General features: G+C 51.5%; 1 protein-coding gene across 2 annotated transcripts in view; it reads left to right on the plus strand.

The window, feature by feature from the left end:
* PEBP4 (phosphatidylethanolamine binding protein 4) overlaps window positions 1-22,310 on the plus strand; it is a 228,290-nt gene that overhangs the window by 163,719 nt on the left and 42,261 nt on the right. The gene's annotated exons all lie outside the window — the stretch shown is intronic.

Here is a 22,310-nt window from a genome sequence, read left to right on the forward strand (position 1 = left end):
CCCCCACCTCCCCCGCCCACCTTCCCACCACCTCTGATCAGTGCTGTGAGGATTAGTCACCGCCTCCCATGCAGCCCGTGCCCCCCACGCAGGCAGACGGGCTGAGTGCTTAATTGGAGTTCCTCACACCTCCAAGGACAGCCTCCGACAACATGACAGAGGAGCCCGCCCTGGTGGCCGCAGCCCCTGACTGACTAGGGCACTAAAACTGGCTGAGAAGACTTTGCTTTCCCTGAAAAAGCCCCCTTCAGACGGCCTCAGCAGAGCAAGGAGACAAGGCCAGGGTAGGACCAGAAGGAAGTCTGGGAGCCATCCAGGAGCCCAGCATCCACAAGACAGCACACCCAGAACCTTCTCCCAGGAGGCTTTGCTGGGGAGCTCTCCACTCAAGCCTCTGTGTCCCAGTCCACAGGGTGGCCCCAGGCCCGCTCCATCAGCAGAAGCCTTGTTCCCATCCCCGGATCACAGGCAAGGGAAACAAGGACAACAGGAAGGCAGGAAAAGCATCTTGGGTGGAGCAGTTGCTATCAGTGGGCGTGCTTGGTGAGGGCCCAAGAAGGCCCAGGAGCCTGTCCAAGTTATCACTCGAACCCGGGAGGCGGAGGTTGCAGTGAGCTGAGACTGCACTCCAGCCTGGGCAACACGAGCGAAACTCCATCTCAAAAAAAAAAAAAAAGTTCACACTGTCTCCCCATAACTGCCTCTAAAGAGGACTAAGTGGGGCGTCTTCCAGGCAACAGGATCCAGTCTCGCATGGAAGCTCATGAATCTGTCCACGGTGGGCAGCTGGGGACTTTGGATCTGGGAGGAATGAGGTCATTTGCTGCTTTACATGTGCCGAGCCCAGGCAGAGAGGGGTGAGATGGACAATCACTGCAGAGCTCAGATAAGCTCAGGACAAGCAGGAGAGACAGGTGTAGATGGGCAGCCAACTCCAGGGGTACAGGAGGCAACCTCCCCCAAATTCCAGGGGCAACTAGAGAGAGGAAGGGAATCGTGGTGGCACTGCCCGGGAGTGCTGCTGCCTCGCGGGTCCCATCACTGTGGGACTCTGTTTCCCCCTCTGTGCAGGGGCTGGTGGTGGGGAAAGCAGAGTGTGATGACGGTCCTGGGAAAGGAAAGAGGAGAGCGGAGGGGGCTGTAACGAAGGAGCCAAGCTATAATTTCTCATTGAGGGCGCGGGGAAGCCAGAAAGTGAAAAGCAGCCTTCTCCCACACTCCCTCAGCCTCCCCAGCCTTGCATGTCTAATTGGATTCCCTCTGCCTCCTACAAGGTTATCCTTAGCGCCAGGAAAATACCTCATGGTCGGATTCTCTCCTCCCCCTCAAGAGGAAGGCTGGGGGCTCGGAGCAACGCTGCCATTCATAACATTTCCCGGTGCCCCAGCCACCACTCCCTGCTCTGGGGCAACAGGAGTGCTGTGCAGGGCGAGTGAGAAGAGAACCCTGCACCCAGTGGAGCTAGGGCAGTCTGGCAGCCAGGGGGTGAGTGTCCTGGCCATCTCAGGCTGTCACCCAGAGGTCCTGTCAATGTGGCCTCAGCTGAAGCCTGCCCATCTCCTTCAGGGCCTGCCTCTCCCCAGGGTTCCAGGGCTGCATCTCCCCGTCCCCACTGCCACTCTTATGCTCCAGGCCAAGCCCACCCTGGGCTCCAGCCCAAGTCACTCTCACAGCCTAGAAGGGCCCCACCCAACAGCCTGCCCACTGTGGTCTTGTCCTCTCCATCCCAGAAAGTTCTCTTGGGGTAACCACACCCTCCTCTTCCACACTGTAAATGTGAGAGATGATACAGATGGAGGAAGTGAGGGGAGTGGAAGAGTAGAGGAGGGGGAACCAGGGGGGACCTGAGGGGAAGCATAAGGAAAGAGGGAAATCAGGGAAAATGAGGAAGGGGCCAGCACCCTTCCTCCTCCATGAGCAGATCAGTGCTGAATGTCTTTCCCAGTTTCTCACTTGTTTTCTCTGGCCCACACCACCTGCTTCTCTGCACACTCACCTCCTTTGTAGCGCCCTCCCTCCGGACCTCAGCTGGTGTTTTTCTGCCCCAACCCACCATTCTGACCAGTGCCCTTCCCATGTCCCCACCCAAGCCTGCCCCCCCAGGACCCATCACATGCTGCCCTGGTTGTACCCCAATGCCAACCTTCAGGCCAGTCTGGCTAATGATATCAGGCCATGTGCCAACCACCTCCCAGCTCCACAGGCCTCACTTCGGGGCTGCTCTGAGGAGGAGGAGTCGGCTGGCATGGGATTCATTGACCGATATCTGGGATGCCTCGATCAGAAAAAAATGGCTGACCAACCATTCTCCTTCTCACATCCATATCAAGCCACTTAGCTCCTTAAGTCAACGAGTGATTATGTTTTAGTCAGTTGGGGAATAGATGGTGAAATTAGAGATAGGGAGGAATCAGTGTTTGCAGATAGGGAGAGAGACAGCATCAAGAAAAGATAAGCAAAAATGCAGAGAGGACTCAGCTGATGGAGAAACCCGTGGGAGGAGGATGTAAGAAGATAGTGGTAGCCGGAATGAAAGACCAGTGGTTTGAAGGCTGAGAGCAAGACCAATGGGGTAACCAGGAGGCCCACAGACCCTGCAATCATCAACACTGAGGTTCAAAGGGACTCATATGCCGGGCACCACGGAAAGCTCCCACAAACCACATAATTTTACTGTTGAAAGACTAAATCTATCAGCGTCAACATAGATTGGCCTCTGTGCCCCGGAGAACTTTCGTGTTTTCTACCAAATCTCATCTATCAGTAAAAAGACAAATGAAGAAAGGGGAAAGGGAAGGGTTTGCAATGACTTCTGGGGACCCATGCATGCGCCAAAACCTTGGCATAATCTCTCTGCTAGGAAGGATGTGAGCGCTAGCGTCAGCATCTCAGGATTCTGTTCTTCAAAGAAGCCGCTGCCCCTCACAAGGCTTTCTAAGTATTACTTTGGCGTAGAGATGAAGAAGGGGAGGGTCCCAGTGGTCCCCAGGGCCCTGCAGAGGTATTGGTGCCTGCCCCGGGCAGCCCCGGCCACAGACACACCTGCCTCTCTGGTTGGAAACACCCCTCTGTGTGCATCTGCAGCCCCCATTGTTCCAGGGGTGAGCCCAGACCACCCTGGCCATCCCTGGTAGGGACAGATGGCCCGGAGAAGCTCACTGCCGGCGCCTCCAGAACGGGAAACCCCCCCAAGAGCCAAGGAGTCGGGCAATCCTTCCTGCCCACTCAGAGATTCCGGAAGCCCTTCCAGCCTGGAGAACCCGCCTCCCCAACCTCTCTCTCGCTTCCTCTGTCTGTCTCCTCGAGCCTCCTGTGAGTGCACAGGAGGGCTGAGGGAAGCCCCGTGTGCCTGTGATGAACGGAGCTAATTTCTGGTTTGCTGGTACGCCGCAGAGATGCTGCCTCCGTCCCCCTCCTTCCCAGCAAACCCTCTCCCACACACAGACAAATAGGCTGCATATTTAATTGGAATTCCTCACACCTACAGGGTAAAGCCTTGTCAGTAGAAATAGAGCCCACAGCCAGCTGGCTTCCCCCATTCCACCCACCTTGTCTCTTAAAAAGAAATCCCCCCCCTCCATACGTGAACACCACCCACGGGCCCCTGCACACCCCTCCCGGCATGGTTGTAAAGGAGGGATTGGTTGGCAAGGCCGCTCCTTGCCTGGGCCTCGACAGCTGGGCCCACCCAGCAGAGACCACCCAGAGGCTTCTCCCTGGCAGACAGGCCCTGACGGCCTTCCCATTGCCCACCTCAGGAACCTCCTTGCCAGACGCTCGGGGCTTCCGGGTTCCTGCAGGATGCTGCTGAGAGACGCAGGCTTCTCGGGGATAAGGGGCCGGTTGATATGGAGAAGGAAGATAGGTGAGCCCTAAAACCTAGAACATGACCTTAGGAGAGAACTTAGGGCCTGTCCTTTATGGTACAGGTGGGGAAACTGAGGCCAGAGAGGTGAAGGAAAATGTAGCACATGGCTAACTTATTGCAGAGCTGCACTGAAGCTGGGTCTCGGCTCCATAGATGCCACTTTGCCCCTTGTCCTGTGGCATCTCTCCAGGATGGTGGCACCCAGGAGCTGGCAGGACCAAGGAAAGACGGGCTCCTGGGGAAGAGCCAGGGAGAGACTGGAGGGCACGGGAGGACAAGGGACCTAAAAGGGATGAAACAGACCGAGAAGACCATGGGGGAAGGTCAGATTACTTTCTTTCCATATGGCAACAGAAGGAAATCGGACAAGAGGCAGAGGCGCTGACAGACAAGAGGAGGCTGAACTCAGGACAGCCTCGGGGATGGCCAGGACTTAGCAGCCCATCCTGGTGGGGACAGCTGGGCCAGAGTGGCTCCCTGTCTGCACCTCCAGAACAAGAGTCCCTGAAGCCTCATATCATGACCTGGACATCCAGGGTCAACAACTTCAGCTGGGTTTGCCGGGTGGGCGGGCCTCGGCCCCCACCCCCCATCAGTGATTTTCATCTTGCTGCCTCCTCCCTGCGGGGCCTCCTTCCCTCTCTGGCTAAAATTGAGCCTGGCACAGGCTGGCGCCAAACCTGTGTGTCAGTGAGTAGACAGCTGCCTATGGGGCTCTGAAGAGTACTGTGACATCCTCCCTCTCCCCCACAAAATATCATCTCAGTTTGCCTGAAAGTTCACCATTAGTGACTCATTTCTTTGGGTTAAACATAGCCCTCCCTTCTTAAACGCAGCTGCTCTAGGAAAGGGTAACTCATTGAGTCTTTAACATCCTAGCGTGAATGGGGAGACAGTGAGATGCCAAAGCCCAAAAGGAAGGGAGGAAGTGGAAGCAGAGAAAGAGACAAAGAAGAGGAAGGAAAGTGATTGAAAGGGAAGATGAGAGCAAAGAAAGGAGTGGCAAGAGGCAGATCCAGTTCAAGCCGTGGCCTCCTTCCTTCAGGAGCACACACTGTGATCGACGGAGCACTTTCCTCCATCCTGGCTTGAATCTCACAGCTCCGTGAAGCCAGCAAGAGGGAGGCTGTGGTGCCCATTTTATAGTTGAAGAGACCTGAGTATCTCGGAGGTTGGAGGACTTGCCATCTAGCCTGTGAGTGGGACAGCCAGGGCTCTCTACCCTACCCGCTGTGTACAGCACCCGTTAGGGGACTGCACGGAGTTCACCTTCTCCCCAGCTCTCCTACCGTCCTCTGGTCAGAACAGGGAAGGTCCCTGGTAGAGGAACAAGATGGAAAAGGGTGGAGGAGGTAAAGCGAGGACCCCCACAGTGCAAACAGCGAGCAACCCTGCATCCTAAAGCCCCCCACTGAGGCCCCCGAGGGAACAGAGGTGTGGCTGGAGGGCAGAGCCCCCACCCACTCCCTAGTGACAAGCCTGATGCCAACATTGGGAACATCCCACAGGTCCTTCTGGCAGCAGCCTCCCTCCTGAGCACCCTCTCAGAGGCCAGGAAGGCCTGTCGATGACTTTGCTGGCTTGGGGTATGAACAGGCAGCTGTTCTATAGGGAGAGGGGTAGGCCAACCCAGGAAAAGGTCCCCAGGAGACAGTGAGAGCCGCAGGAAGAGACCCCAGGAGCCTGCTGAGAAATCCCACAGGCTTCCAGGCCCAGCTTCCTCATCCCCTCATCTCCCTGCCTCCCTCCCCGCCTTTCTTCCCTGGGGTCACAGGTCTCCTCCAGCTTTGTGCCCTGCAGGAAGTGGCCTGTCCGCCATATTGAAACGGTCCCCTGTGTCTCCCTCTTAACGAGCCAGGTTAAATATGCTGTAATCAGAGTAATAATACACCTGGGCTGGTGCTTGAGCGAACTGCCTTTTGTGCTGCGATAGGACATTAATAGCAATTATTCTGCTTTGTAATTGGAGCTTTAAATACTAATTCAAACAGCCAGAGGAAAACCAATTAGTGCTAATTTATCTCTATGTGTTTTCCAGAGCTGGTGTCTGTCATACTGTGAAGAAATAGGTTGGTAATTAGTACAGTTGGGTGGTAGATAGAAGTAATTATCAGATTCTTTCATTTTTCTTTGGGTGGGGGGAAAGAGGGGTAGGGGTGGGGAAGGCCAAGATGGGTTTCTAAGTCTTTGTTCCTTTGAAGTTTAAAGAGAGGGCCCCTGTTAGCTCTGAGAGCCCAGCTCACAGCAGCCAAGACTGTGCAGGTATTTCAGAGGCAGGTGGGTTCTGGTGGAGGCTGCCTTGAAGGCCTTCACAAGGACCTTCCAGCTAAGAGGCTCACAGAAGTAAGGCCAGCAATGTCACGGGAAGCAGAATCTTTCCTATTTGTCTAAGAAAAGGTCTGTGGGCCTCAGATAGCTTAACTTCAGGTAGAGGTGACAGTAGGGCCTGGGTCCCAGACCAGCCTCTCAGTTCATAGCTCTATGGCCTGTGCAGAGGCACTGAATCTCTCTAATAGCTGGTTTCTTCATTTGGAAAATGGACATAAGAATACCTACTTTGGGAGGCCAAGACAGGAGGATCAATTGAGGCCAGGAGTTGGAGGCTGCAATGAACTACAATCACACCACTGCACTCCAGCCTGGATGACAGAGCAAGACCCTGTCTAAAAAAAAAAAAGAGAGAGAGACAATACCTGCCCTGCCCATCAAGGTTGTTGTGAGGATTTGATTAAATAAAATAAGGTATATAATGGGCTTGGAACCCAGGAATAATTAGTATGAGTTACTGAGTGCTTACAGTTTGCCTGGGACTCTTCTAGATGCCTTTGTGTATGCAGAATTACCTCAGCCCAAAGCCTTGATGCACTGTGTCCAATTATTTCCCTGTTCCCTCTCCTGCCCAGACCTCTCACCAGCTAGACAACCCTGGAGAAGTTACTTAATTGCACTAAGCCTCAGTTTTCTCATCTATGTCATAGGGGTAACAACAGTACCTTCTTTGTAGATTTATTGTGAAGGGTTAAATTAGACAATGATTACAAAGGCTCTTATCACAGTAATGCAGGGCAGGTGAACCCTAATGTGGGGCTTAGCCTGTGAGGGTTCTTGGCTTCACCCTGGAAAGACTTCAAGGGCGAACCAGTGGTAGGGCAGAAGAAAACAGCTTTATTGAAGTGGCAGTGTCACAACTCTGGCAGCATTACAGCTCCGTGATTGCTCCTGCAGAGCAGGGCTACCCCATAGGCACTGTGCTGATCATAGCAGCTCAGGGCAGTTTTGCAGTCATATTCATACCTATTCTAATTACACACAGATTAAGGGGCAGTTCCTGCAGAAATTTCTAGGGAAAGGGTGGTAGCTTTTGGGTGGCTGGGCCATTGCCATGGAAAGGGGTGGTAATGCCTGGATGTTGCTATGGCAATCGTAAACTGACATGGCATGCTGCTGGGCGTGTCTCATGGAAAGCAGCTTCCACCCCATCCCTGTTTTAGCTAGTCCTCAATTTGGTCCAGTGTCTGAGCCCCGCCTCTGGAGTCAAGTCTCACCTTCTGCCTGAATGGTGCCAAGCATGGAGTCAGAGTTCCATCCAATGATTACTTAGCGTTGTCAATATTATTATTATTTCATCACATATGGTTTTGTTATCATCTATACAAATTTTCTTTTTTTTTTTTTTTCTTTTTTGAGATGGAATCTCACTCTGTCAACCAGGCTGTTGTGCAATGGCAGATCTCAGCTCACTGCAACCTCTACCTCCCAGGTTTGAGTGATTCTCCTGCCTCTGCCTCCTGAGTAGCTGGGACTACAGGCATGCGCCACCATGCCGGACTGATTTTTGTATTTTTAGTAGAAACAGGGCTTCACCATGTTGGCCAGGCTGGTCTCGAACTCCTGACTTCAAGTGATCCACCCGCCTCGGCTTCCCAAAGTGCTCAGTGGTGTGAGCCACTGCACCCAGCCAACAAATTCTATACTGAAGAAGGTAGATATGGTACCTTCTAATAAAATCAATGCATTTTATTAACTAATCTGCAAGTATTTATCAAATGCCTGGTATGTGTTCAGTACTGTGGGGGTTAGCTTACACTATTCAGTGTGACTAGCACACCCTGAACAAAGGTGATGGGATGCTCATCGCATTTTCCCAAGCTTCACAGTTTACAAAATGCTTTCACATATCTGATTTCAATGCCTTCTCACGAGTGAGTGAGTTGAGAAGTAACTTTAATCCTATTTTATGGGTGGGCAAATGAGGCTTGGAAAATTTAGGTGATTTGCTCAAGAAAGTGGTGGAATCAGAAGCTAAGCCCAGATATTTTTTACTGCAAAACCTGTGAAGGCACTCAATAAATACATGTTGAGCGGATGCATGGATACGTGTGCTTTCCATTAAACCACACAGCCCGAACTGCCAATGTGAAGATCATGCTTCTCTATGTGAGGAGCAGGGCTGATCAAGGAGAGATGGGATGGAGGCATAGAAATCTTCAGAGGACAAATGGAACAACTTCCCTCAGCCTGGGCAGGGTGTCTTCAAGAGCTGAATGAGAAGACGACATTGAAAAATCACACAGTCGCAATGAATAACCTGGAGGAAGATCTGGCCAGCCGAGGCCCTCTCCCGTTCACCCCAGACCCCACCCCACCCACAGATTCACTCAGGAGACCTGCCTGGACCCCTGGGCTGGGCCTCTAAGGATGCGCAGTGGGAGGGTGGGGAGAGAGGGGACAGGGTGCAGCTTCGGCCAAGGCCGGAGGGATATCAAACACACAGCATTTGAGAAGCAGGGACTAGGCTGGCCTGGCAGTGAGGGAGGATAGGTGCTTTGGAAGGGGGGCTACGATTGATAAGGGAGGCTTTGACAACCGTGTGGCAGACAGCAGGTTTCACCAGGGCTACTTCCCACAGCTGTTGACTGCTCCTGCTACAGAAGAAGGTAGGGGCTGCCAACTAGCTGCTGTCTGCCCACCAAGCCACTGACCCAGTCCCAGAGCTTCCTCCGCCCCAAGGAAGAGGAGCCTTCCTTCTCATCCACACAAAGGTGCCCGCCGTAGACCTGCTACCCTGTGGGCTTCAACCCAGAGGGGCGCCTGCTTCCTGGGAGCTGATGGCTGCCCAGGATTTGACGTGTAGGAAACTGAAGCATTTCGAAGGCAGAGTTTGAGAAGGTTAGAGTGGCAAAGGTGGCGGGGTGGACAAGAGGAGAGAGTCAGGGGACCCTGAGGGCAGCAGAGTGACAGGAACAGGGAGTCACAAAACAAAGAGGAGGTGCAGGTTCCTGAGCACAGGCTGGGACTGACTTGTGTGTCTCAAAATAATGACTGTAGCGATGGCGGGAGGAAGGATGGGTGGCTGTCTTTTCTTTTTTCTCTTTGGTTATTGGTATTTTCTGAATTTTCTACACTGAGCATATTTCTCTTTCATACGAAGAAAAACAATGGAATTTATTTTTTTAAAAAAGGAAGGGACATATGCTGGTGACATTTTGAAGGAAGAGCTGACAGAATTTGATAAGTGACTGGGGAAGGGTGACAAAGGAGAAAGAGGCTGGGTGATGGGGAGATGACAGAGAACAGGCATTCGGGCAGGGAGGCGGGGCCTGGGAAAATGCCCTGTTCTATTCCTCTCTAGGCTGCAGGCAAGACATGGGAGAGCATCCACGCAGCAGGAAAGGAAGGGTCTCAGAAAGGAAACTGAGGCACACAGCAGGGAGGGTCTTTGCTCACTCACCAGGCTGCAGGGCAGCTTAGGGTTGAGAACAGAACTCAGACTATCTTTACCGAAAGGCTGCATCCAGAGCCGCTGAGACAGGACCAAGCATAATAACAGGGCCCTGCCTCTCTGGAGGAGTCTTTAAAACAGAGGCTGTGAGATAAGCCCCAGAGGGCCGGACCCTCAGGTAACCTCCCGGCCTGTAAACTTGGGCTGCTTGGTTGGCGCCAAGAGCATGGGCCTGAGGAAGGCAGGAACCCAGGAGTGACCCTCAATAGCGTGCCCAGGGAGTGTGAGGCTGAGGGGCGCTGAGGCGGCACTGAGGCCAAGCTGTCTGGGAGCTCCCAAGGGTCCCATGTCACTGGTGGTGGCAACGTGAGTGTGGAGAGAGAGGGAGATCATCCCTGGGGGACACAGGAGCTGCTTCTCACATCAAAAGGATCCACCTGCATCTTAGTTTCCAGCTGACCCCCACTCCCCAAATGTCCACAAATGCTCTCAGCCCCCAGAAACCCACTCTACCCAGCTCCTGGTGTGACTGAGTTCTGCAGAGGCCTGACATCTGGGGGAGCCCGGGAGGCAACTGTCCCAGGCCACACAAACACCAGGATAGGAAAGGGCGCTTCCTTTGGCCTCTAGAACCTTCTGCCTTGCATCTGCCAGTGACACAGCCAAGGGTGGGTCTCCGGAGGCTGCAAGTGGAACGCTGCCTCCTGATAGCACCATCTGCGGGCCAACAACAAGCCCACCCCACTCCCCTCCCCAACCTGCCCTGACCCACCCCCTACCTCCTTGCCACCCTCCCCAGCACCCGGCTGGCCTCCCTGAACCATTGCCTCAAAAGGCTCCGTATTGACTGGGCCAAGGCCCCACCCGAGGCTGCGTCACTGTTTCCTTGGCAACTGAAGGGCTGGGTGAAAAGTAATACACAAAGCAAACAAAATGAGCTCCACACCGGAGGCCCGGGAACTGTCACCTCAGCATCGTGGGGACTTGGATTGGCAGGGGATAGCAGGGTCTGCTTGGCTTCATTCACTGAGGCTGTCCTGGGGGGCTCCCGTGAGCACCCCAAACCATACCAGGCAATAAATGCTTCACAACATGTCATGGTAGTATGCATGCTCTTACTGTGCTAGGGGCTGTTGTGGCCAGGAGAAATAAGACATCCAAAAGAGGGTCCTGTCTCTGCAAGCACTGGCACTAATAAGGCTGAGATTTCAGCCCCAAAAAGGCATCTACCAGGGGGCAAAGGGGCACAAGAAGTGTTTGTGGGCAGTCACTTCAGGGGAAACAGCCTGCTAGGGACCCCAGTGCTACCAGACTCCTGCATTAATGCTGTCACCCCACTGTCTTTGCCCAAGACCGTAGAGCATTTAGGGAATTTCCAACAGGCACCATAGGAAAACCCTTTGTAGGTGTTTGCCTGGAATTCCAAGGTACTTTTCAAAAAACATTTATAGGCTGGGCACAGTGGCTCATGCCTGTAATCCTAGCACTTTGGGATGCCGGGGTGGGCGGATCACCTGAGGTCAGGAGTTCGAGACCAGCCTGACCTGGAGAAATCCCATCTCTACTAAAAATACAAAAATTAGCTGGGCATAGTGGCAGCGCCTGTAATCCCAGATACTCAGGAGGCTGAGGCAGGAGAATCAGGAGAATGAAAAACTATGCAGTTACAAGTATATACATCAAGTACATAGGTCTTAAGCATAAATTTTAATGGTTATTTACCCTAATAACCACCACCAAGATCAAGATAGCAAATATTTCCAACACCCCAAGAGTCTCCCACACACCTCCTCCCCATCCATATATCGCCAGCAAGGTGAGATTATTTGGACTCCTATCACTGTCAGTTAGGCGTGTTCTTGAGCATCATGTAAACGGAATCATAGTATTCTATCGTAGAAATCGCCTGTGTTGTTGCAGAAGGCAGTGGTTGCTGCTCACTCTTCTTTCCCACTCGAGAAATCGCATAGGAATGACAGTGGACATGACAACATTATAGGGATAACCTTGAATTCCCTCTGATTTACAAATAAAAATTTGGTGGGGGGGATTATTCGAAAACCACAGCACTTTGTTATTGGCAGCATATTTGCTTGTGATACATCTCACAACTGCTGGTCCCACACCAGCGTGTCACAGCTTTGAGGATGAGAACTGCTAGTCTAAGTGGTATGATTTGGGAAGTAAAGGAAGGTCATTTCCTGCCCCCAAAATATCTTTCCTCTACCCCACTGCTTCCCCCCAGAGCTTCGCCCCAGTCAATTTATTGTGCTGTATGAAGCAGCCCCAGGGTCATCTTTGAAAATGCAAGTACACCTGACGTGAGAATCTGTGAAATCTAGAATGCCCCTTTGTATGGCTTAAAGAGAAACTGGAAGCAGGTCTCACCCAGGCACTTTTGCAGCACACTGTAGACCCCCACGGTGAGGTAAGGAGGATGATGCTCTCATCCCCCACTTTGTCCATGAGGAAACTGAGGCATGGGGAGGTCCCATAACTCACCTAACGCCACACGGCTGTTAGCTTGCAGAGGGCAATCATTCCAACCCAGCTTAGTTGGCTTCCTCCAAAGCTTGTGCTGCGACCCACCTGGGTGGACAGGAAGTACTGAGCATTTGGAAGCAAGGAGTGCAGGGAGAAGCCATGCTGAGAAAAGTGACAGGGCATGAAGTAAAGTGTTAGAGAAAGAAAAGACCCATCTTTATATTGGATTCCATTCTCCCCACCGCCGTCCTGGGTGCTGCTGCCCCTGAGATACTGGCATGCCCTCCACTGGCTCCCACCCCTCTGTTTTTGGTTACCTCCACAGCCAGGTGGAGGGATGTGTCACAGGCACCAGGCTGCATCATCGCAGCGATATGGTGCACAGGTGTTCCTGTCCCTGAAGGGCCAGCTTCCTGATACACCTCTTGGGCTGTGGAAGAATACCCCTTCAGAAATTTCATACCATGCAGCTTCTGTGTATTATTTCAGTCTGAGGAAAGGGTCTCCTTTTGCAAATGTGAAAGCCAGTGCTCAGAGGGTTATGTTATCGCCAAGGGGCTGCAAGCTCCGTGAGGTCAGAGGCCATCTATGAACTGGTCATCACCCAAGTCCAGCTTCTTCCACTTTGTTTGGCATTTCCCTGATACTTGTGACCTGTTGGTGGGCTTTCACCACCCACAGTCCCACAGGCGTGAATGGCCGGGTCCGCCCGATCCTGAAGCGCACATCCTCCATACCACATCCTCATCACCTGATGGCCTCACCGTGACAAGACTGGCCAGGACTGTGGCGTGAGGGTGAGGAAGGAGACACAGGCTTGGTAAGGAACAGGAGGTGTTTAGGGAGTCCATCAATTTAGGCCAAGGAGCTGGCTACCTCTGTCTACAGGTGTGAGGCAAGAGCTCTTCCTCGAAAATAGCATCCTCACTGCCCAGATTCCACTGTGACATGTTTACTCCCTTGGTCTTAAATGCTGAGTGTCAATGCTTGCGTGGCAATTCACCAAACTTGGTATCAGAGACCCACACTGTGTCAGGCACTGTGTCAGGCTGTGCATTTAACAAATGAATAAAATACATTCATGGTGTCAGAATGTAGAAATGGAGACGTGTAAAGCCCATGAATGGCGGTGATCCACAGGCTGTGTGGAGAGAGCCCACCCGCAGCATGGAGCAAACATCTGTTCAGGTGCTTAGAACCTATACACATGCTCACATGCACTGACATACACAGTATGTTATCCTGGAGTAGATGGGGAATCTTGTGGACAGGGTTTTATCAGGAGAATGAAAAAGTCGAATTTGTTTTCTATTGTGCTAGCTTTAGCAGCATCCGTGATGGGAGGGATGAGAGAACAGAAGCAGGGGGTTCCTCCAAGGTGATTCCAGTCATCCAGGCATGGGTTCATGAGGGACAATGTTCGTCCCTAAGAGGAGGTGTTCCTAAGGAACTGAGGACCCGGGCTAGGCACAGCAGCTCACACCTGTAATCCCAGCACTTTGGGAGGCTAAGGTGGGCGGATCACTTGAGGTCAGGAGTTCGAGACCAGCCTGACCAATGTGGTGAAACTCCATTTCTACTAAAAATACAAAAATTAGCTGGGTGTGGTGGTGCATACCTGTAGTCTCAGCTACTTGGGAGGCTGAGGCAGGAGAATCACTTGAACATGGGAAGCAGAGGTTGCAGTGAGCCGAGATTGCACCATTGCACTCCTGTCTGGACATTGCATCAAGACGCTGTCTCAGATTAAAAAAAAAAAAAAAAAGGGAAAAGAAACTGAGGACCCAGTGATGATGGGATGGGAAGAGGTGTGAGAGAGGGAGAGCTTGGCTCGTTCTCTGGCAGAACCGTGATTTGCAGGACCCAGGGCAATTTGGAAATGTGGTGCCCTGCCTGGGACAGGGGAAGTCCATCCCCTCCTCTCTGTGCCGCACTGGTCCTCATGGCCAGGGGAATCCCCAAGGATTGCAACCTCTATGCCCAGATGTGCTTGGAACCTGGATAGGGAGTGGGTGAGAGGCCTCTGCCAAATCATCCATTGAATGTTGCCATTTGGGGACAGGAGTGGCCAATGTTTGTCCCACTCTAAGATGCCATGGGGTGTATGCCTGATCCCCACTCTGCACCTGCACCCAGGCTCCCACAGACAGCAGAAGGCGGTAGCAGCCTCAGAGTAGGGCCATGGGTCAGCCAGCTGAGGCTCCAAATCCCCACCACACGCTCCATAGTCCCATCATACTTCACTTACCAAACACACATTCAAAGATGAAATTACTAGGAACTCGGCAGCAAACACGGGGCATTAAATCAAAAATATAAAGGCCTTCAAAGCACAGGGTACTGGGCAACTACACTGGTCACATGCCCACAAAGCCAGCCCTGGTCCCTGGATTTTGGTTGGCATACGGGGTGGGCAGTGGAACTGCCAGCTAACTTAGTGCACCCTGAAGCGTTCGCAGATCAGCAACTCACACCTTCACATATCAAATAACACCTCTACAGAGAGTAACCTGGACTTGAAAAGAGACCCTGGAGGAGGTGGAGATCAGCATTGGGAGAGAAAAGTGTATCGTTCTCCATTTATTCAGGATGGAGGGTGTGTGTGTGTATTAGATTCAAGTGTGCGGAGCTTTTTAAAAAAACAACATACTTGGGACCACTCCAGCCCAACAGAATCCCAATCTCCTGAGTAATGGGTGCTATAGAGTATGTTTGGGTAATGGAAGCCCAGATTCACTGCCATTTTTTCTTCATCCTTGGTCAATTTCTTTGGATCATTTCACATAAGGAACATGGGCCAGGAAAGGCTTGACGTCATGTTAAGTGAGGAATATGTGAAGAAACTGATGAGCGTTTCCCCTGGGGAAGAGAAGCTCCGAAGACAAATTACACGTCCTTCTGGAGTATGGGCTCTTGAGAGTAGGAACCAGGTCTTCCTCATGGCTCTCTCCACACCTGGCATTGTGCACTTGGCATGCAGGGGCCACCTAGCAAAAGCTGTGCAATGAATGAATGAAATAGTTGAAAGCAGTCAGGTAGGAGAAAACTTCATCTTGTTCCATGGGGCACCAGGCAGACTTACAACCGTGGTAAGTTCTTGGAGGTGAGATAGTTCTTTCATGGTAGTCATTTTGGGGAGAAAGAGCTTGGCTGAGAAGGTGAACTTTCTAACAATAATGATAGCTAACCTTAATTAGCCTAGTAGGCTGGGTACCTCTTACATATACATTACCTAGTCTCATCCTTACAACACCCTGTGAGGCAGACACTTGTATTGTTCCCATTTTATAGATACAGGGGAAACAGAGGCAAAGAAATGCTAAGTCTCTTAGCCAAGGTCAGAAGTCCAGGGAGTGGCAGTGCAAGCTTCGAAGCTGCACACTCTAGGGCCAGCAATCACTGCTCTTAAACACTTACTTTAAACCATGAGAGCTACATAGTGATGATCTGACAACTATGGGGGGTTGGGGGCAGTGCCCAGAGCCAAGCATGAACAAGTCTTTGGTTGGGGACATTGTGGAGTGGGATTCAAGAAGCAACCCAAGGGGTTTAAGACCTCTTCCGGTGGGAAACAGTGGCTCACACCTGTAATCCCAGCGCTTTGGGAGGCTAAGGTGGGCAGATCACCTGAGGTCAGGAGTTCGAGACCAGCCTGGCCAACATGGCAAAACCCCATCTCTACTAAAAATACAAAACTTAGCTGGGTGTGGTGGCATACGCCTGTAATCCCAGCTACTGAGGAGGCTGAGGTTAGAGAATCGCTTGAACACGGGAGGCGGAGGTTGCAGTGAACCAAGATCATGCCACTGCACTCTAGACTGGGAGACAGAGCAAGACTCCACTTCAAAAAAAAAAAAAAAGACTTCTTTCAGCCCACAGAAAAGATGCTGCTGACATTGTACTCCTTGACCCTTGGTTGTTCTTGTGTAGGAAGAGTTGCTTGGAACTTCTCTGTCTGAAGTGGACACTGGTCTAGGAGTCAGGAACCTGGAGTCCAGTCCTGACCGCAGGCAGCTCTGTGATATTAGGGGACACACAAAACCCCTTTCAGCCAGGATTCCCTGGATGTAACACAACGAGCAAAGGAAATCTCTGATGCCTTCAACCCCAAGACTCCACAGTTCTTTGATTTGGAGTGGGGAAGGAAAGAGAAAGTCACAGTGCAGGAAAACGTGGCCCCACTTTGCCACTTATGGAGAAGTAATTCTACCTCTCGGAGACTTGCAGTCTCTTTTATCTGCAATGGCATGGGAATTGGAAGCCTGACCGAGAAGAAACCAGATGGGTCAATATCATCCATCCCCAGGGAACTTGGCCTTTTCCTTTCTTCAGGACTGAGAATCTGAGAGTCTAGGGCACCTCAAAATTGACCTTGCTTTTTCTCAACCATGGGCAAAAGCTAATGTCAGAAAGACCCAGAAAAACTGATGGAGCAGAATTCTGTCTACATCTGTGGATAGGCGTTTTGAAGGAATGCTCTTTGGCACATGGTTTTCCACCCTGTGTTGCTTTTCTAGATATATATTTATATACATATAAATATCTCTTTCCCTGAGGGACAAGGAGTCTCAGCCAAGAGGGAATTCAGTGTGATCTGGTAGAATTTGTTGCAAAGAAAATTCACTGGGGTAGGAGGTAGAAATTGTGTATTCAGGACATCACCTGGTTAATAAAAATTGCACAGCTCCCCAGAACACATGCAATTTCTTTTCTTTAAATTAATGAAGAGTGTATTGTTTCCCCATTTTTTTGCCAATTTAAATTGTGATTTTTTTTTTTTTCTGGGACAATAAGCAAACTAACATAGGGGTTAAATAATTTGTTAAAAGGTGGGGGGTAGAGAGGAGTTGGGGTTTGGAAAAGGGGGCTTTGGCGGGGAACTAAAATCTGCCAGTAGCAACAATAAATGCAGAGTTATGCCTTAGGCATAATATATCAAAGAAAATATAATGCATCCAGCTTAAAACTAATGATTGCCATATAATTAGATGAGAAGCATTGTGCTATAAATGTGTATTCTTTAGCGTGCTGTGATTTTACTGTAAAAAAAAAAGAGAAAGAGAGAGAGAGCGAGAAAGAAGGAGACAGAAAAACACAGAGCCCAGCAACATACTATAAAAAGAACCCTCTGTTGACTTCTCTACTGTTTAGTATTCCTTGGCTGTTCTCCCTTGGGAGTGTGTAATTAGTACTTTATGAAGAGTACATTTAAAGCAGTTTAATATTCACCTCATTCAATCTGAAACAATGTGATCCATGCTTAGACAAATCAGTGCTCCTTGCTGACATAATCTGTCAGAACATTACCTCTGAAAAGACCTTTCAAGAGGTTTGGATGTTAATTAGTTGTCTATCATGTATAAACAGAGCAGTGAGCAGAAGGGGCTCCGACAGGCCAGAGGGATACGTTGGGAAATGCATTTTGTATGAACACGGCTTGCAGGGGGGTCTTCTCTCTCTCTCCACCTCCCCCGCCTCCTCCCAGCCTCCCCTCGCCATGTCAGCAGCCACACAAGCTTTGGACCTCTTCCGGGCAAGATAAGTGCTTTCCGGTTGGCATCAAGGGGCGCCCCTGGCCCCCAGAGGGGACTGTGAATAAGGCTAGAGGTGTTCACACACACACACACACACACACACACACACACACCTGCAAGATGTGACAGCTGTCTCCTTTCAGGTCTCAGAAGCATGACCTCACAGCCCACCTGTGCTTGCTGGGGAGGCTCTGGGCTTTGGGGCCTGGCAGGGTTCCACCTCCTGTGGGCCATGGGCAGAGGGGGCCAGGAGGAGATGGAGATCTGATGCCTGCCTCCCCGCTGGCCCTAGAGCTTGCTTCCTCTGGGAAGCCAGGCTGCTATGACAGAGTCACATGGTGCAAGAGAGGACTAATGCACAGGGGAATTGGTGTGCACTAAACCTGCTTGAACAGCCTAGACCCAAAGAATGCCAGCAAGGCTCAGAGTCATGTTCAAGGTCACCTGGTCCAGACTTCGCGTTCAGGGGAACCTTTGCCAGAGTTCATCCTGCAAGGACTGAGGTCTAGGCTCTTCCTGTGTGAGTTAGTTGTCTGGGGTTTGAACAAGCCTTCTTTTATTGTGGACTTAGAATGCCCATGTCTGAAGTACTTCCTAGCCTATTGAAGATGCTTACTAATAGTAGACTGGTGATTCCAAAATGGCATGGCACAGGCCCTGTAGGAACCACCTTCCCAGGCCTCTGGAACCTTCTCCCTGCACCCACCACACACACATGTTGTCCACTCAACTGCCCCCCTGCCATCTTCCTTTCCCTGGCCTCAGTCACCCCACCTTCCATCAGCAGCCTTAACCCCCATAGCCTCTTCATTCACTGTTCATCCCATAAGCATCCACCAAGCACCTACTGTATGCATTGTACTATGTGTTAAGTTCTAGGGCAGCTAAGATAAATAAGTCATGGTCTCTGCTTGTGAGGCATTTACCAGGTCCATAAACGTATAATTACAGTTTGGGGCAATTTTAAGTCATGTAAGGGAGGCAATATAATTTAGTGGTTAGGAGGGAGTTCTTCTGGAGTCAAACTGCCTGTGTTCACTTCCCAGTCTTACCACTCAACAGCTAGGTGACCTTGGGCAGGTGTTTTAACTGCTCTAAGCCTCAGGTTCCTTGTCTATAAAATGGGGGTAAGAATATCCACCTCATAGTTTTGTAAGTATTCAATGAGATAATGCAGTGAGGTGCCTAGCACAAAGCTTAGGGTGTAATAAGTGCTCAACTGATGTGTGTCCCTGAAAATAATGCAACGATAGGAGCACAATCAAAATGCCTGAAGGTAGAAGAGGGAAGTACTAACTGTGCCTAGTTGGTCTTGGAAGGCTTCCCAGAAGACGTAACATCTGAGCTCTGTTTTAAAGGACCAAATAGAAGTTTACCAGGAGAGAAATGACAGAAGTGCTGTCTAGATAGAGGAAGGGCACACACAGATGCCAGGGGGTGCAGAAATGAGTAAACCACTGAGACATTGCCTTGAGTTCCATCTCACACTGCTGTGCTACAGCCTGGGAGGCTGTTCCCAGTTGAGCCCTTCAGAACCAGCCATGAGACAGCACAGGTACGCGGAAGGGAGCAGTCTCCATGGCTGGGTGGTGATGGGGTCTTCTCGAGGAACTAGTTGCTTCCCTCTGTATTTCTCAGAAAGAAAGGAATCACGATTGCAAACCCCCTCGGCCTGGGTATCCTACTGCAACTTGAACCCGTGGCAGAGCTAGGCTCCCAGGGAGGTGGTGGGGCACAGAGAAGGCAGGACCACTGACTCCAGCCAGTTCTCACCCCAGCTGCAGCCCCACAGCCCTGAGATGGAGCGGGCACCTCCACCCCTCATGGTGGCAGAGGCTGGTTGAGAGGAGGGGCACCAAGGTGCACAAAGGTCCAGCACAGTGCCCGATACACAGAAGGCACTCTGGACATGGTTGCTTTCATTATTATGGGGAGAGGTTATTCCAGTCCACCCTTTGTTCAGGAAAAAAAAGGGGGGCTGTCATTGTCTAATGTTTCACTTGACAAGAAGCCAGGACTCAAGAGGACTGGGTATTCCCTGGGTATCCTCTCTTGGCAAAGCCCTGGGCCTCCGTCTATGCAGGGTCTCTTCTAGCCTCAGAGACTCCCAGCTCCCACCCCTGACAACAACAAAGTCCATGTTGGGGCCCAGTTCTCCAGCACCTCACATCCACCCCCACCTTTCCCTGAGCCCACCAGACTGCTGTGGCCACTCCAGCCACGTGGGATTGCTCCCCCAAGGCCAGCAGAGCCCATCACAGCTGCCTAAAACAGGTAAACAGCTGTTTCTCACAGCTCTCTTCCCACCCTCATACCATCCCTACAGACGGTCCTCCCCTCCCCTGGCTTCCACTTGTCCATGCTCCCCCAGTGTATACTGACCAGCTCCTGCCATAAGCCCCGGACTTCACTCCTCTTTCCATCATGAAACCCCAGCCTGGGGACCTCTCTCATCCAAGGCAAGACATTGGCTCCCTAACAAAATATCCCAAGCCCTGGGAAAGCACTGTCCACCCCACCACACCGCAGACAGGGTGGGCAAGCCCTGGACCCTGCATTCTCATGCTTGTTGGACAGAAGTAATGACATCAGCTCCCATCTGCTGAGAGCCTGCTATGGGTTATGTGTTCTTCTCATGATAGCCCCTGAAGTAGGCATCATTAGAATCATAGGCAGAGCATTAAACTAAATCCGGGACAAGCCAAGTGAGTGGTCTAACGGCATACAGCCAGGCAAGTGCAAAACTGGGCTGCAGGCTTTTCTGTCCATTTCCAAACTCCCACCACCCACTTTCCACCAGGTAAACCGGCCCCCTGCAAACTATAGCCCACAGGCCAGATCAACCTGTTTTTGTAGGGCCTGTGAACTGAGAATGGTTTTTGTATTTTCAAAGGGTTATAAGAAAAGAAACAAACGAAGAACATGTGACCAAAACCATATGTGGCCCACCAGGCCTCAAATATTTACTACCTGGGCCTTTCCAGAAAGTTTGCCATACCACAGGGCCACCCAGGAACATTCAGTACCAGGCACTGGGTATCACAGACACGAAGTGAAACGGTCACCAGAGGGAAGATGGAAGGACGCTCAGGCCATCCTTCTATGTGACCCACCCGCTTCAAAACCATTTTCAAAATAGTGTCTAGTAGTGATGAAATCAGGCTACAGAGAACACCAGGAGTTTCTCTCTTTGCAGGCTTCACAGCTTATGATGAAATATTTCACACACAATGTCTCTTTCACGGAGTTAGAGTCCCCATTTTTTGAATGAAACATGGAAAAGCTGAGAGCTAAAATGACTCACTTAGGGGTCCCTGGTGAATATCCCCCCCAGGTCCCATGACCTCAAGGCCAGTGTTCTTTCCATCACACGGCGGCTGCTCTGGCCCCCAGGGCATCCGGCCAGAGAAGCTGGGCACAGAGAGACCAAGAGCAGCCCAGGCAGGGCTGTGGGCGGCTGGGCAGAAGGCGGAGCCACTGCGGTGACCGCGCCTCCCAGGCCACCCTGCTCTTTTCATATGGATTGAATTGATGTGCATCTCAGATTTCTGTGTTCAGCACAGGCCCAACTCTGTTGGAGCTGTTTCAGCCACTGAGTCCCAGTACCCCAAGAGGAGTCCCCCAATTGCTGCATCTCAGGGGTGATTCTAGCTCACATCCAGCAGGCTAAATAACTGTCCCCCAGGGCAGGGAAGCCTGATTTCCAGTTGCAGCTCTCCCACTAGCTGGCTGGATGATCCAGGGTGGGCCAGCATCCCTCTCTGAGCCTCCCTTCCCTCCCTAGTAGCAGAGTGAACGATCCCCACCCCGTCCTTCACCCCTATGGGACTCTGGGAGAGGGAATGAGGTCATGTCTGTGGGCTGCCTGGTGGAAGGAAGCGGCAGGGGGAGTACAAGGTAGTAGTATCTTCTGGGTTGAGCTGGGCAGTTGCCATGAAGTTGCTGAAATGTGTAAGCATTCCAACGACCTCGGGAACCCGTCGCGGGAATGTCACGGGAAGGCAGTGTGTCAGAACCGGCTTGGGCTTCCGAGTCACCACAGTGTGAGTACAAACCCCAGCTCAGCTACTTCCCAACTTTGGCAAACAACCCAGTCGCTTTCGGCCTCAGTTTTCTCACCTATAAAAAGAGAATAATCCCAACCACAGTTTGGTTGTTTGGTTAAGGATTTGAAAAGATGATCCCTGGCATAGGCGAGGGCTCATTATGACGACTGCTGTGGACCTGGTGTCTTGTCAGGACACCTCTTTGTGATTCTCCATGAACTATCTCCAGATAAATGCAAACATCCTCCACCTGTGCCCTTCCAGGGAGCGCCTTCTGCAGTGGGGATAGCTGGGCATTCTGAGCACTTCCTTTTGAAAAAGAAAAATTAGAACTGAGGCAATGAACACAGGCCTTTTCTCCAGCATCACCCAGGGAACCTGTGACCCACAGGGCCAGGGGTCCTAGGTCCAGAAACTGGGGGAGGTCAGGTACTCCCTGGGTCCCTTTCCCCTGGTAAGTGGTGGAGTTTGGTCACCACGATTTCTGAACTCAACAGTCCCAGCCTTGGCAAACCGAAACTCCCAGCCTGCCAGCAACCACTTTCTTCTCCCTTACCCAGGAGCAAAAGAAGGGCCTCAGTGAGCCCCCAGGCGAGTGGGATTTTGTACAGACAGAAACGGACAATCTGCTCCTGGCATCTTTTTAAGACAGGAAG

Source organism: Rhinopithecus bieti, unplaced genomic scaffold, assembly GCF_001698545.2.
Source record: "Rhinopithecus bieti isolate Rb0 unplaced genomic scaffold, ASM169854v2 scaffold_20129, whole genome shotgun sequence".
Classification (NCBI taxonomy): Eukaryota; Metazoa; Chordata; class Mammalia; order Primates; family Cercopithecidae; genus Rhinopithecus; species Rhinopithecus bieti.